The sequence below is a fragment of the Sorex araneus genome, chromosome 3, assembly GCF_027595985.1.
Source record: "Sorex araneus isolate mSorAra2 chromosome 3, mSorAra2.pri, whole genome shotgun sequence".
Lineage (NCBI taxonomy): Eukaryota > Metazoa > Chordata > Mammalia > Eulipotyphla > Soricidae > Sorex > Sorex araneus.
Genome location: NC_073304.1, coordinates 111,770,648 through 111,782,650, shown reverse-complemented (window position 1 = coordinate 111,782,650; position 12,003 = coordinate 111,770,648). Strand labels below are relative to the sequence as shown.

The 12,003-nt window shown below is 51.9% G+C and overlaps 1 protein-coding gene across 3 annotated transcripts in view; it reads left to right on the top strand.

Moving 5' to 3' along the window:
• Window positions 1-2,016: 2,016 nt before the first annotated feature.
• The window catches only part of OGDH (oxoglutarate dehydrogenase), a 53,350-nt gene continuing 43,363 nt past the window's right edge, over window positions 2,017-12,003 (top strand). For all 3 annotated transcript variants that reach the window (XM_055133052.1, XM_055133050.1, XM_055133051.1), the window contains exon 1: window positions 2,017-2,158. The gene's annotated coding sequence lies outside the window, so the exon portion shown is untranslated. The remainder of the gene's footprint in view (window positions 2,159-12,003) is intronic.

The following is a 12,003-nucleotide window of genomic DNA, read 5'->3' as shown; positions in this document are numbered from 1 at the left end:
CCGAGTGCAAGGCAAACGCCCTACCCGCTGTGCTATCACTCCAGCCCCCATGCTATCTCTGGTACTTTTGTGTACTTTGAGATTCTGTATTTTATGATGCTATTAATGATGATTTCTCATGCACATAATTCCAACACCACACCCATCACCTGTGTACTTTAAACCACCTCTACATTATAATACCTAATACAGTATAAATGCTATGTAAATAGTTGCTGTATATTTTTAGAGAATAATGAGGAAAATCACATGTTTGAACAGATAATCATCTTAGGCTCAATTACATAAAATATATATTCAATCTGCAATTGCTGATGAGGAAGCCAGGGAGAACAGAGGGCTGACTGTACACAAAGTAATAATAAACAAGGGCCTGAGAGGTAGCTCAAAGGATTGAGTGCAGGCTTTGTACGCAAGAGATCAGAGTTCAACCCCTGGCAATCCCATACAGTGCTGAGTACTGCCAGGAGGATCACTGAACACTGTTGGTTTTGGTTGTTTTTTTAATTTTTTTTTTGTTTGTTTGTTTTTGGGTCACACCTGGCTCTGCACAGGGGTTACTCCTGGCTCTGCACTCAGGAATTACCCCTGGCAGTGCTCAGGGGACCATATGGGATGCTGGGATTCGAACTTGGGTCGGCCAGGTGCAATGCAAACGCCCTACCCGCTGTGCTATCACTCCAGCCCGTTTTTTTAATTTTTAAATGAATCACCGTGAGGTACAGTTACAGATTTACAAACTTTCGTGCTTATGTTTCAGTCATACAATGATAGTACCCATCCCTCCACCAGTGCCCATTCTCCACCACCAATGACCCCAGTTTCCCTCCCCCCACCCCCCACCCTGCCTCTATGGCAGCATTCCCTTTTGACCTGAGCACTGTGGGATGTGGCCCACAAATGAACCCAAACCCCAAGACAAAACAAATAGCAAAAAACAAATACTCAACAAATAACAAAAGCTGGCCAGAGCAATAGTACAGAGGATTTAGAGCATTTGCCTTGCACACAGCTGATCTGGATTCAATCCTGACATCCCATATGATCCCCCGAGCACCGCCAGGAGTAATTCCTGAATGCAAAGTCAGCAATAACCGCTGAACATCACTGGGTGTGACCCACAGAGACAAAAAACAAAAACAAAAGAAAACCTAAATAACAAAGCCAGTGGTCACTGTGGCATTACTAACAAGTCAAAAGGTAGAAATAATCTGAGTCTGTTAATGGATGAATGTGAGCAAAACACACAAATGTACTGTATCAGTACATGTCGTCTGCTTACCGCCCCGCCAACTCATAAGTGCTGGGAGCCTCAGAGAGAGATTCGGCACAAGCCTAAGGGAATTTACAAGGTCACAACTCACATGGACAGTCATTTGGACACGGACCTTCCAGACTACCAGTTCTAAATTACAAAACTATCACTACTGTAAATGAGAAAACCAGTACCATTTGCCACAAATATCGAGGCAGTTTTATTTATGGTGGATTTGGGGCCAGGCCTGGGGGTGTCAGATGTTGGGGGGCCATAAGGGACCATTGGAGGTGCCCAGGATCTAACCGGGGCCAGCGACAAGGCAAGCACGCACCTTACCCACTGCCACATCTCTACCCACCCAGCAGTTTCAGTTCTAGCTTAGTTGAACCGCACCCTCAAAACAGCTGCCTTGCTCTGGGCCCGCCACAGCCAAGTCAGATGACGAAGGCACGGGGAGCTAGGTCACATCTGAGCCGGAGATAGGACGGCGGGAAGGCACGGGGCTTCGGTCGACCAGGCTTCGGTCCCACGCCCCGTCGGGTCCCCCGACCCCCCCCAGGAGTGATCCCAGAGCGCATGGCCAGGGGCGAGCCCCCAAACAAGACCACCGGACAGGGGCAGGAAAGGTCGGCTCGCTGCACCGACGGCTCCGGGCGCGCACGGAGGCTGGCGAGCCCAACTCCGAGAGCAGACCTGGCGTCCCGCAGCTGTAAGCCACGGGCGGGAGCGGGCGGGGCCGCCCACGCACGCGGAGCCGGGCGCGGCTGGGCAGACGCGGGCCCGTGACGTCACGCTCGGGCGGGGCTGCGCGCTGACGTCACACGCAGGGGCGGGGCCGAGAGTTTGGTCGCCGGAGCGGGCCGTGGGCGCCTCAGTCGGGCGGAGCCGAGACGGAGGCAGGTAGGCGCTCGCCGGCCCGGGCCGGCCCGCGGTGGGGGCCCTGCGACGCCCGGGCGGGGACTGAGCGCCGGGCGGAGGGCGCGGGTGCGAAGGGCGCGGGCGGGCTGCGCCGGGCCGGCGAGGACCGGTCCGGCCGGGCTGACGGACGGGTGCGGCGGCCAATGTGGCGACGGCACGGGGGGCGCGCGGGCGCGGCGAGCGGCGCCATTGGCGGGCGGCCCAAGGTCGCACGTCACGTGGGCCGCCGTGCCCTTGCCCGGCTCCCCTGGGCGCCCTTGGGCGCCGTCCCGCGACCCGCCGCGGCCGCTCCCGGGGTCGGCGCGAACTCGCCCGGCCGTGGGCGGGAGCCGTGGCTGCGCTTCCATGTTCCCGATTCCTGTGGTCCTCCGACGAGCCTGCAGCTCGGTCCTGTCGCAGGGACACGGGCTGACAGCGCGAGTTTCCCTTGGGTTTGTCCGCACGCAGTGTCCAGTGGGTACCAACGGATACTGTGTTAGCGACGCCGTTCGTGTTTGCGTGTGCGGCCCGCTTTAGTCCGATGCCCCCTCTGCCCCGTTGGAGAAAAAGACAGCTGTCCCGTTTTCTTTTCAACTGTTTACGTAGGGTCCTGGGTGTAGCTCTGGTCTAGTACGCACCTACGCAGGCGCGGGCTCCCCCCACCCACAAGACATGGACACATACGCATGTGTGTTCAAGCCGTTGGGGGGGACAAGGATATATGTAAAATTATTGGAAATTTTATTTTGAGGATTGCGAGGGTTTTTTTTTTTGGGGGGGTGAGTAATGCTTTTCCTGGCAGCAGGGAACCATATGGGCTGCTGGAGATCTAACCGGGTCGACCCTATGCAAGGCAAGCTCCCTACCTGCTGTGCTGTCGCCCCAGCCTGACGAAAAGATGCGAGTTTCTTTACGAGCTTTCCTCCAGTGATACATTTTGCAAAGTCTGTAGCTTGGGCCAGTAAAGCAAGTAGGGCCTTGCCTTGCGTGCCGCTGACCTTGGTCCAATCTCCTGCATCCTATAATGGTCCCCCAAGCCTTGCCAAGAGTAGTTCTTAAGCACCACCAGCTGTGGCCCAAAACAACGCCAATAGGCATGGAATGTCTCACAGCATTCCGCTAGTATTGGTGTTCCTAGTCATCAGCATACAGAATATCTCCACCACTAGGAGGACTCCTGTCTCACCTCTACCCTCGGAAATGCTAGAGGGCAAATCCTGGCCTTTGCCCATGCAGGGCCAATGCCCTTCCGCCCAGCCTTTTCCTTGTCTCATCTGTTGAATTTTTAAGTCACTTCTTCCCTTCAATTCCTCATCTAATTGCAACGACAATTCTGTTCTTATTTATATAATTTTTGACTTGTCAAGAATATATGTGGGGGTTGGAGTGATACTGCAGTGGGTAGGGCATTTGCCTTGTACATGACCAACCTGGGTTCGATCCCTGGCATCCCATATGGTCCCCCAAGTACCACCAGGACTAATTCCTAAGTGCAGAGCCAGATGTAATCCCGTTTATGTGCGTGAAGATAGGGGCCTGAGCGATCGTACTGCAGGCAGGGTGCTTGCCTTTCACACAGCTGACCTGCGCTCATGCCCTGGCACCCCATAGGATACTGAGGTCCACCACGAGTAAGCCCTGGCCACAGCTGGGTGTGGCCCCAAAATAACAAAAAGGAAGTAACAACAGAAAAACTCATTTCTCATCTTTTAGAACCAGCATTAGAGCATATTTCTTGAATGCAGGATTCCTGGGTTAGATCCTTTGATACTGCAGGGGAGAAGACAGAAAGTATCCCGATTACATTCTCATCAGCTCCCCACTTACAGCCTTTAGTGATTTTGTTTGTTTTCCAAGTCAATGTGATGTTGCATTTCTCTGATGGTCAATGATATTGACCCATTTTCATGTGCATGTGCCCTTTGTATATGGTTTTCTTTAGCTCTGTTACTTTTTTTGGGGGGGGGAAGGCAGTGGGCCATATTCAGCAGTGCTCAATGGTTGCTTGTGGCTCTGCACTCAGGAATTATTCCTGGTGGGCTTGCTGTACTCTATGTGATACTGGGTCTGGAACCTGGGTAGGCCTCGTGCAAGACAAGTGCTGTACCTGCTGTGCTATCTTTCAGGCCCTCTTCGGCTCTTTATCTGTTGTTTCCTTTGGTTTAAGGTCACACCAAGCAGATACTGTCGGAACCATACTGGGTGCCAGGATTCAAACCAAGGTCATAGCCACAGCCAAATCCCAGGACACCACTACTGACCTTTAGACTATTCTTCCTGGCATTTCATTTTTTTTAAATAATTTTTTTTAATTTGTGTTTGCATATTTTCATTGGTGAAATGCCTGTTCATAACTTTCTCACATTTTGTAATTGAGTCTTTTTAACAATTTTATGAAATCTTTTTTGCTTGTTTTTTGGGACACATTTGGTGCGCGGAACTTACTCTTTTTTTTTTTTTTTTGCTTTTTTTGGGTCACACCTGGTGATGCACAGGGGTTACTCAGGGATCACTCCTGGTAGGCTCAGAGGACCATTGGGTATGTTGGAGATTGAACCCGGGTCAGCCATTTACAAGGCTGACCTTATAAATGGTCAGTAGAGCCTTACCCAGCTGTACTGTCTCTCTGGGCCTTAAATTTTCTGAAATCCTTATGTAAAGCCCTATTTTTTTGCACAGTAAATGGTTTGCAGGTAATTTCCTCCTGGTTTTAGCTTTTGGATATGGCATTTCGGCCATACTTGGCTTTGTGCTGAGGCATTACTCTGGCACTCACTGCGCAGATCTGACTTATGTATGCAGTACCCAGGATTGAACTGGGGTCAGCTGTGTGCGCAGCAAGTGCCTTAACTTCTACACTGTCTCTCTGTCACTTGTCTGTGTGTGTGTTTGGACCACACCCAACAGGGCTTAGGAATTACCCCAGTTCTATTATAGGGGTGTTCCCAGTGATGCAAACCCCTCCTTCTGAATGGGAAGTATGTACTCAACCCTTTGGTGGGTTTTTTTTTTGGGGGGGGGGCACACCCAGCAGTGCTCGGGACTTACTCCTGGTTTGCACTGCAGGGTTACTCCTGGCAGAGCTCAGTGGTGGCCGTTTAGGGTGCTGAGGGTCAGACCCAGTCAGCTGCATGCACGGCAAAAGGCAGCAAAATTGGCCTCTCCACCACCCCCTTCTTCTTAATGGTCTTTCACAGAGTGACAATAACTCCAAGCGGTGAGCACTGGAGTTGCTCTGGCAGTGCCTGGGGTTAGCAAGTCAGCTCTGCGGAAGCCCAGTGCCTGGACTGTTTCTCTGGCCCCTCAAAATTATTTCTAGTTATGTTGTTTTTATTTTTTAATTTTTTTTTTTTTTTTTGCTTTTTTGGGTCACACCTGGTGATGCACAGGGGTTACTCCTGGCAGTGCTCGGGGGGACCATATGGGATGCTGGGAATCGAACCCAGGTCAGCCACGTGCAAGGCAAACGCCCTACCCGTTGTGCTATCTCTCTAGCCCCAGTTACGTTGTTTTTAGTTGATTGTTTCAATATGAGTTTTAGAACAACCCAAAGAACTTTCAATTTCAGTTTTGATTAAAAATATAATTGTGAGGGGCTGGAGAGATAGCACAGCAGGTAGGGCGTTTGCCTTGCATGCGGCCGACCCGGGTTCAAATCCCAGCATCCCATATGGTCCCCTGAGCATGACCAGGGGTAAATCCTGAGTGCAGAGCCAGGAGTAACCCCTGTGCATCGCCAGGTGTGACCCAAAAAGAAAAAAAATATATATATATAATTGTGAGTTTCTTTTAAATCCTGTGACCCTACTGAATTCACTAAGTAATGACGTGAATATTTTGTTGATTTCTTTAAATTTCCTACATAGGTTATATTTCATCTGCAAATAGGGGTAGTTTTGGGGTTTGTTTGTTGTTGGATTGTTTGCTTGTTTGTTTTTTAGCGATATGTGCTTTTTAGTTTCTTTTCTGCCCTTTGGTAGACATGCCACTGCAGCTCCCCCGGGGCAGGTGACAGCAGTATCCTGGGTGTCTTTGCATCGCTCCCAGGTTCACTTATTTTGTTTTTGTTCTTTTCGTGGTAGTGGGGATGGAACTGGCTGCATCCCCATCCATAAGTAACAGCAGCTACCTTGTCTTTTGTTTTATCTTTTAAACATTGGAACCTAGCCTCAGCGTGTGGGCCTGTCTACTGAGCCACGGCCCTGCCCTTCTTGCTCCCTGTTTTGGTCTTTGATTTTTGGTGTTATTTTTTGCTTTTTTGGTCACACCCAATGATGCTCAGGGATTACTCCTGGATGACCCCGAAGTACAGAGCCAGGAATAACCTGCAGGACCCCCCCCCCCCCCGCAGAAGTAAGCATCTGGTCTTTCCCCATGCCACATGCATTCCCACCCAGGAGTCACTTCTCTCCCCCTTCTGAGAGCTGGGGATGGGAGTTGGTGGTCATACCCGGTGTCTACTCAGGAACTAGGCCTGGCTATGGTCTTAGGAGTCTTATGGTCTTAGGAGCCCCTCAGACCAGGGGTGACTGCGTGCAGATGGCGCCTTGGTCCCTGTTGTCTCTCTCCACCTTGTCTGAGATGAATGGGCTCAGAAATGTATTCCCTTCCATACGTATCTGCATTTATTAGATATGGTCCTGGGACTTTTTTCTTCTTTAGCCAGCTACTATGACAAATGACATAGTTTTGAGTCCCTGTAATAAATCCTTCAAGTCGTGGTGGTAATTCTATCTTATTATGTCTGTATTCATGAAGTATGTTTAAAAATTGTCAGGGGTGGGGGCGGAGTGATAGCACAGCTGGTAGGGTGTTTGCCTTCCACTCGGCCCACCTGGGTTCAATCCCCGGCATCCCATATGGTCTCCCCAGCACCGCCAACAGTAATTCCTGAGTCTATGAGCCAGGAGTAACCCCTGTGCTTCGCCGGGTGTGACCCAAAAAGCAAAAAAAACCAAATAAATAATAAAAAATTGTCAGGGAGAAGACCTTGTAGCCACAGCCAACTTACTCCTGAGGCTGTGCTCAGGGGACCTCTTTGCCTACTCCACCCTTTATTCTGGTTTGTTTGGGGCCACACCCTGCAGAGCTCAAGGCTTCCTCCTGGCTCTGTGCTCAGGGAATCACTCCTGGAGGGATGCAGGGACCAGACTGGGTGCTGGGGCGTGAACCCTGGTCAGTGGCCGAGCTGCTGTAGTATTGCTCCTGAAGTGAGTTTCTTGTAGACTGTTGAGTTCTGTCTGGTTCCATGCCAGCCTTGTAGTTGGTGCATACAGTTTATGTTCCGTGTCTGATACTCTAGGGCTTGAACCTGCCATTTTATTCTTTATTTCTCTGCTTTTGTCCTCTCCCTCACCTCCCCATGTGTGTTTGTGGGGTTAGTTTTTGTTGGTTTTTTTTTTTTTTTTTTTTTTTTTTTGCTTTTTGGGTCATACCTGGCAATGCACAGGGATTACTCACTGGCTCTGCACTCAGGAATTACCCCTGGCATGCTCAGGGGACCATATGGGATGATGGGAATTAAACCCGGGTAGGCCTCGTGCAAGGCAAATGCCCTACCCGCTGTGCTATTGTTCCAGCCCCTGTGGGGTTAGTTTTTGAGCCACACCTGGCAGTGACCAAAGACAGTTGCCTGTTCGGTGCTTGGGGGTTGCTCCATGGGGCGCTCTGGGGACTGTTTGATGCTGGGCCTCCTGCAGACTGGCCTCCTGAGCCATCTCCTGGACATCACACCAGGATGGCCACATAATGGGCAGTTATCTTCACCTCTGTGCTGTCATATGCCTGGGAGGCTTAGTGGACCCTGAGCACCATCGGGAGTAGCAGCCGTGTGCCACCAGGTGCGGTCTATACAGGGGGGGCGCGTCTGTGTACCACCAGGTGCGGTCTATACAGGGGGAGCGTCTGTGTATCACCAGGTGCGGTCTATACAGGGAAGCGCCTGTGTACCACCAGGTGCGGTCTATACAGGGGGAGTGTCTGTGTACCACCAGGTGCGGTCTATACAGGGGGAGCATCTGTGTACCACCAGGTGCGGTCTATACAGGGGGAGCGTCTGTGTATCACCAGGTGCGGTCTATACAGGGGGAGTGTCTGTACCACCAGGTGCGGTCTATACAGGGAAGCGTCTGTGTACCACCAGGTGCCGTCTATACAGGGGGAGCATCTGTGTATCACCAGGTGCGGTCTATACAAGGAAGCGTCTGTGTACCACCAGGTGCGGTCTATACAGGGGGAGCGTCTGTGTATCACCAGGTGCGGTCTATACAGGGGGAGCGTCTGTGTATCACCAGGTGCGGTCTATACAGGGGGAGCGTCTGTGTATCACCAGGTGCGGTCTATACAGGGAAGCGTCTGTGTACCACCAGGTGCCGTCTATACAGGGGGAGCATCTGTGTACCACCAGGTGCGGTCTATACAAGGAAGCGTCTGTGTACCACCAGGTGCGGTCTGTACAGGTGAAAACCCTCTGCATATCTTTAAAGCTATGTTACACATGGGATTTTTGCTTCATTGATTTTAAAGACTTGAAAAGGAAATTCTGTCTGCCTCATTATTAATCCAGTTCTCTTTTTTCACAATCTTGCAGTATTTAATTCAACCATTTTCTCTCTTTTTAAAGGGATTTCCTTTCTCTATTTCTTTATTTCTTTTCTTTTTTCCTCCAGTTCTCTCTTTCTTCCCCCTTCGCCTCTTTAGTGTCTGTGTCATCTTGGTGTTGGCGTACAGATTTTCCTTTTTTGGTTATGGTTAGAATGGTTTGGATCTTGGTGCAGTGTGTGATCTGTGATTTAACCTGAACATTTTCGGTGTTAGACTGGTTTTGTGTGTGTTTGTGGTCAGGGGCTATGCCCAGCAAGGTGTTGGGAGGAAGGGGGCAGGGGACTCCATCCAGGCTGCTAAAATGCCGGGATTATATTAAGATGCTTTTCCTTGTGGTTTTTGGGCCCACCCGGCGGTGCTCGGGGTTACTCCCTGGACCCAGAGATCACTTCTGATAGTGCTTGGAGACCGTATGGGGTGCCAGGGATTGAACCCCATCGTCCAAATGCCCTCCCTGCTGAGCTCCCCTCAGGCTTCTTCGTTACAAGTCCCAGCACACTGTCAGGAGTCTTGGGCAGGGCCTGGGAAGCCGGCTGCGGGCCCCTTCCTGCTTGGCGTGGCTGTGAGATCCAAGTTCCGTACTGGCCTCACTTGCCCCAGGCTGGTGGTGGACTCCTTGTTGGCTGTAGAGGGTGGAGATCCTGACACCACCAGGCCAGCTGGTCAGGGCAGTGAGGGCAGGGCCACAGTTCTCTGTTGCTGGCTGCTGCCAGCTGCTTATTTTCTGGATCTTCTGGTAGGCTTCCCTTTCCTGGTCCTCTGGCCAGGACCTGGGGTTTTTATTGTATACTTTCGGTTCTGCCTTCTCAGGTGTCAGTTTTTCAGGACCTGGTCTAGGATTGAATAAACAGAAGGATGAGGCTGGAGAGATAGTACAGTGGGTGGGACTGGAGAGAAAGTACAGTGGGTGGGGCTAGAGAGGTAGTACGGTGGTTAGGGCATGTGGTTGACCAAGGGTAGACCCCTAAGAACAGAGCCAGGAGTGATCCCTGAGCACAGACAAGTGTGGCCCCAGCTCTTCCCTCATCCACCAATAAAACAGAAAACCTGTGGGACCAGGGTCGCCTCCCAGGCAAGCACACATGCTTTGCGCGCAGGAAGCCCTGCAGCCCGTCCCTGAGCGCCGTGGAGAGTCAGCTCCAGACACTGAGCTGAGAGGACATTGAGCTGTGTCTTTCTTCTCGCCCAGAAGCCCTTCCCACGGTCTCCCTTCACCCCTTCTGAGTCTTTGTTTGGTGTGTGCAGCTCCTAGGGCTGGGTGGGGCTCAGTACTAGAGCGTTTGCCTCTCAGGGGAGGCCTGGCTGGGGAGTGACTCTGCAGACCCCCACTTCCTGCTTCAGGCTGCTTTTAAGCAAAAGTGGTGGGGCCACAAGATTGTGCAGCGGTCAGGTGCATGCCCCCCCCCACTCCCACCCCTGTCTGAGACCCCAGCAAGCCCCTGACGTGTTGGCCAAGTCTCCTGTGGAGCTCCCAGACCCTCTGAGCCCTGCTTGGGAGGCTTCCTCACCTCCAAAATCAGAAGGTCTGTATGTGCTCTTAATTTTTTTTAATATTGTGGCCAGAGCAGTAGTACAGTGGGTTTGATCCCCTGCATCCCATATGGTCCCCCCCAGTCCCTCCAGGGCTAATTGCTGAGTGCAGGACCCAGGAGTAACTCCTGAACATTGCTAAGTGTGGCCCCAAAACAAAAACTTTAGAAAATATATTGAAAAATGATCTTTCTTGAGAAAAGTCTAACTAATAATTCAAACACATCTTACAGTTCTTACTTAGGGTCCTGAAAGATCAATCTGTGCAGGAGACTGGGGACTTGCCTGGCCTTTAGCTGTGGGGACTGGGACTGCATTTGCTCCCAGAGCCGGGACAGCCCGAGCACTGCCACTTGAGGGTGGTGCCAGAATGTACCTCTGTGATTTTTTTTTTCGGGTAAGGTATGATTCTTTCACCATAGAAGATACATTCAGGGCACACAGAGTGCTTTCATGCTTGTATCATATGTCAGAAATGCTGCGGCGGGCAGCAGTCTTTCCGCACCCCCCCCCCCCCCCCGACCATGGATGCTCACCGGCCAGGTGGTGTTTGCAGGGCCCTGGGCCCTGGGAGGAGCTGCTGTCTGTCTGCCCTTCTCTGTCATGCCCATCCGGTCAGGACTGAATACGCTGCCGTTAGGCTGCCTCCTCGCCCCTCCCTGTCTGCAGGACCCATGGCAGGGATGGGTCTCTGCGAGTTGCCCCAGTGCTTTGTGGGTCCTCTGCGCTGAGGAGCTGCAGGCACAGCTGTGCAGCAAGCCTTGACTGCCCAGGTGCCCTGGCGAGTCTGACGCCAGACAGTGATATTTTTAAGATGAGTCATGCTTCCAATAGCGCACCCACGCGCTGGCCCTGCCTCTGAGCGTCCACTCTTGGTCACTTCCTCAGGGGCCTCTAATGACACCTGCATGGCAAGAGCAGGCTGGGCCAGGTTCCTCCTCACTGCAGAGATGTCCCCAAGAGGGTCAGTCAGTGTCACTGCAGAGGTCTCCCAGGGGAGCTGGGCCTCCAGGTCCCCGGCCCTAAAGAATACTTGGTGTGTGTGTGTGTTGCTTATTTCAGAGCTTAGTTTCTTGGAGATGTGTGAATAATTGTGTCTTGATTATAACGGCATTAGTGGCATTTTGGGGGGGTAGGGGCTGCTGCATGGGGCCGTGCTCAGGGTGTATTCCTGGCTGTGCACGCAGGGATCATGCCTGGTGTGGCTTGGGAACCATACAGGGTGCTGGGTTTGGAACTCTGTTCATCTGCATGCAAGACATGTACTTTAGGCTCTGTACTGTCTCCCCTGCCCACATGTTTTGAGAGAAATTAAATATTATCAATCAGTTCACCCCTTTTTGGGGGGCAGGGCACCTCTCCAGTGCTCAGAGGCCACATCTGGTAGAGCTGGGGCCACGCTGCAGGCAAGGTCAGCTGGACTGTCTCCAGCTTCTCCAGTTGTGCACTTGAAGGTGTATCAGAAGTTTGCTCAGCCACCAGGGCTCAGCTGTGGAGCATTTCTGTTGTCCTCTTCCAGAGCAGACTTCTGTCCGGCCTCAGTCTACAGATGTTTACCATTTGGGGTTTTGTTTGTTTGTTTTCAGTTTTTGGGCCACACCCAGTGGTGCTCAGGAATCACCCCTGGCACTTCATGGGGAGCCATATGGAGTGTCGGGATGGAACTTGTGTCGGCCACGTGGAGACAAGTGCCCCAGTCCTGTTTGTCTCTTCTG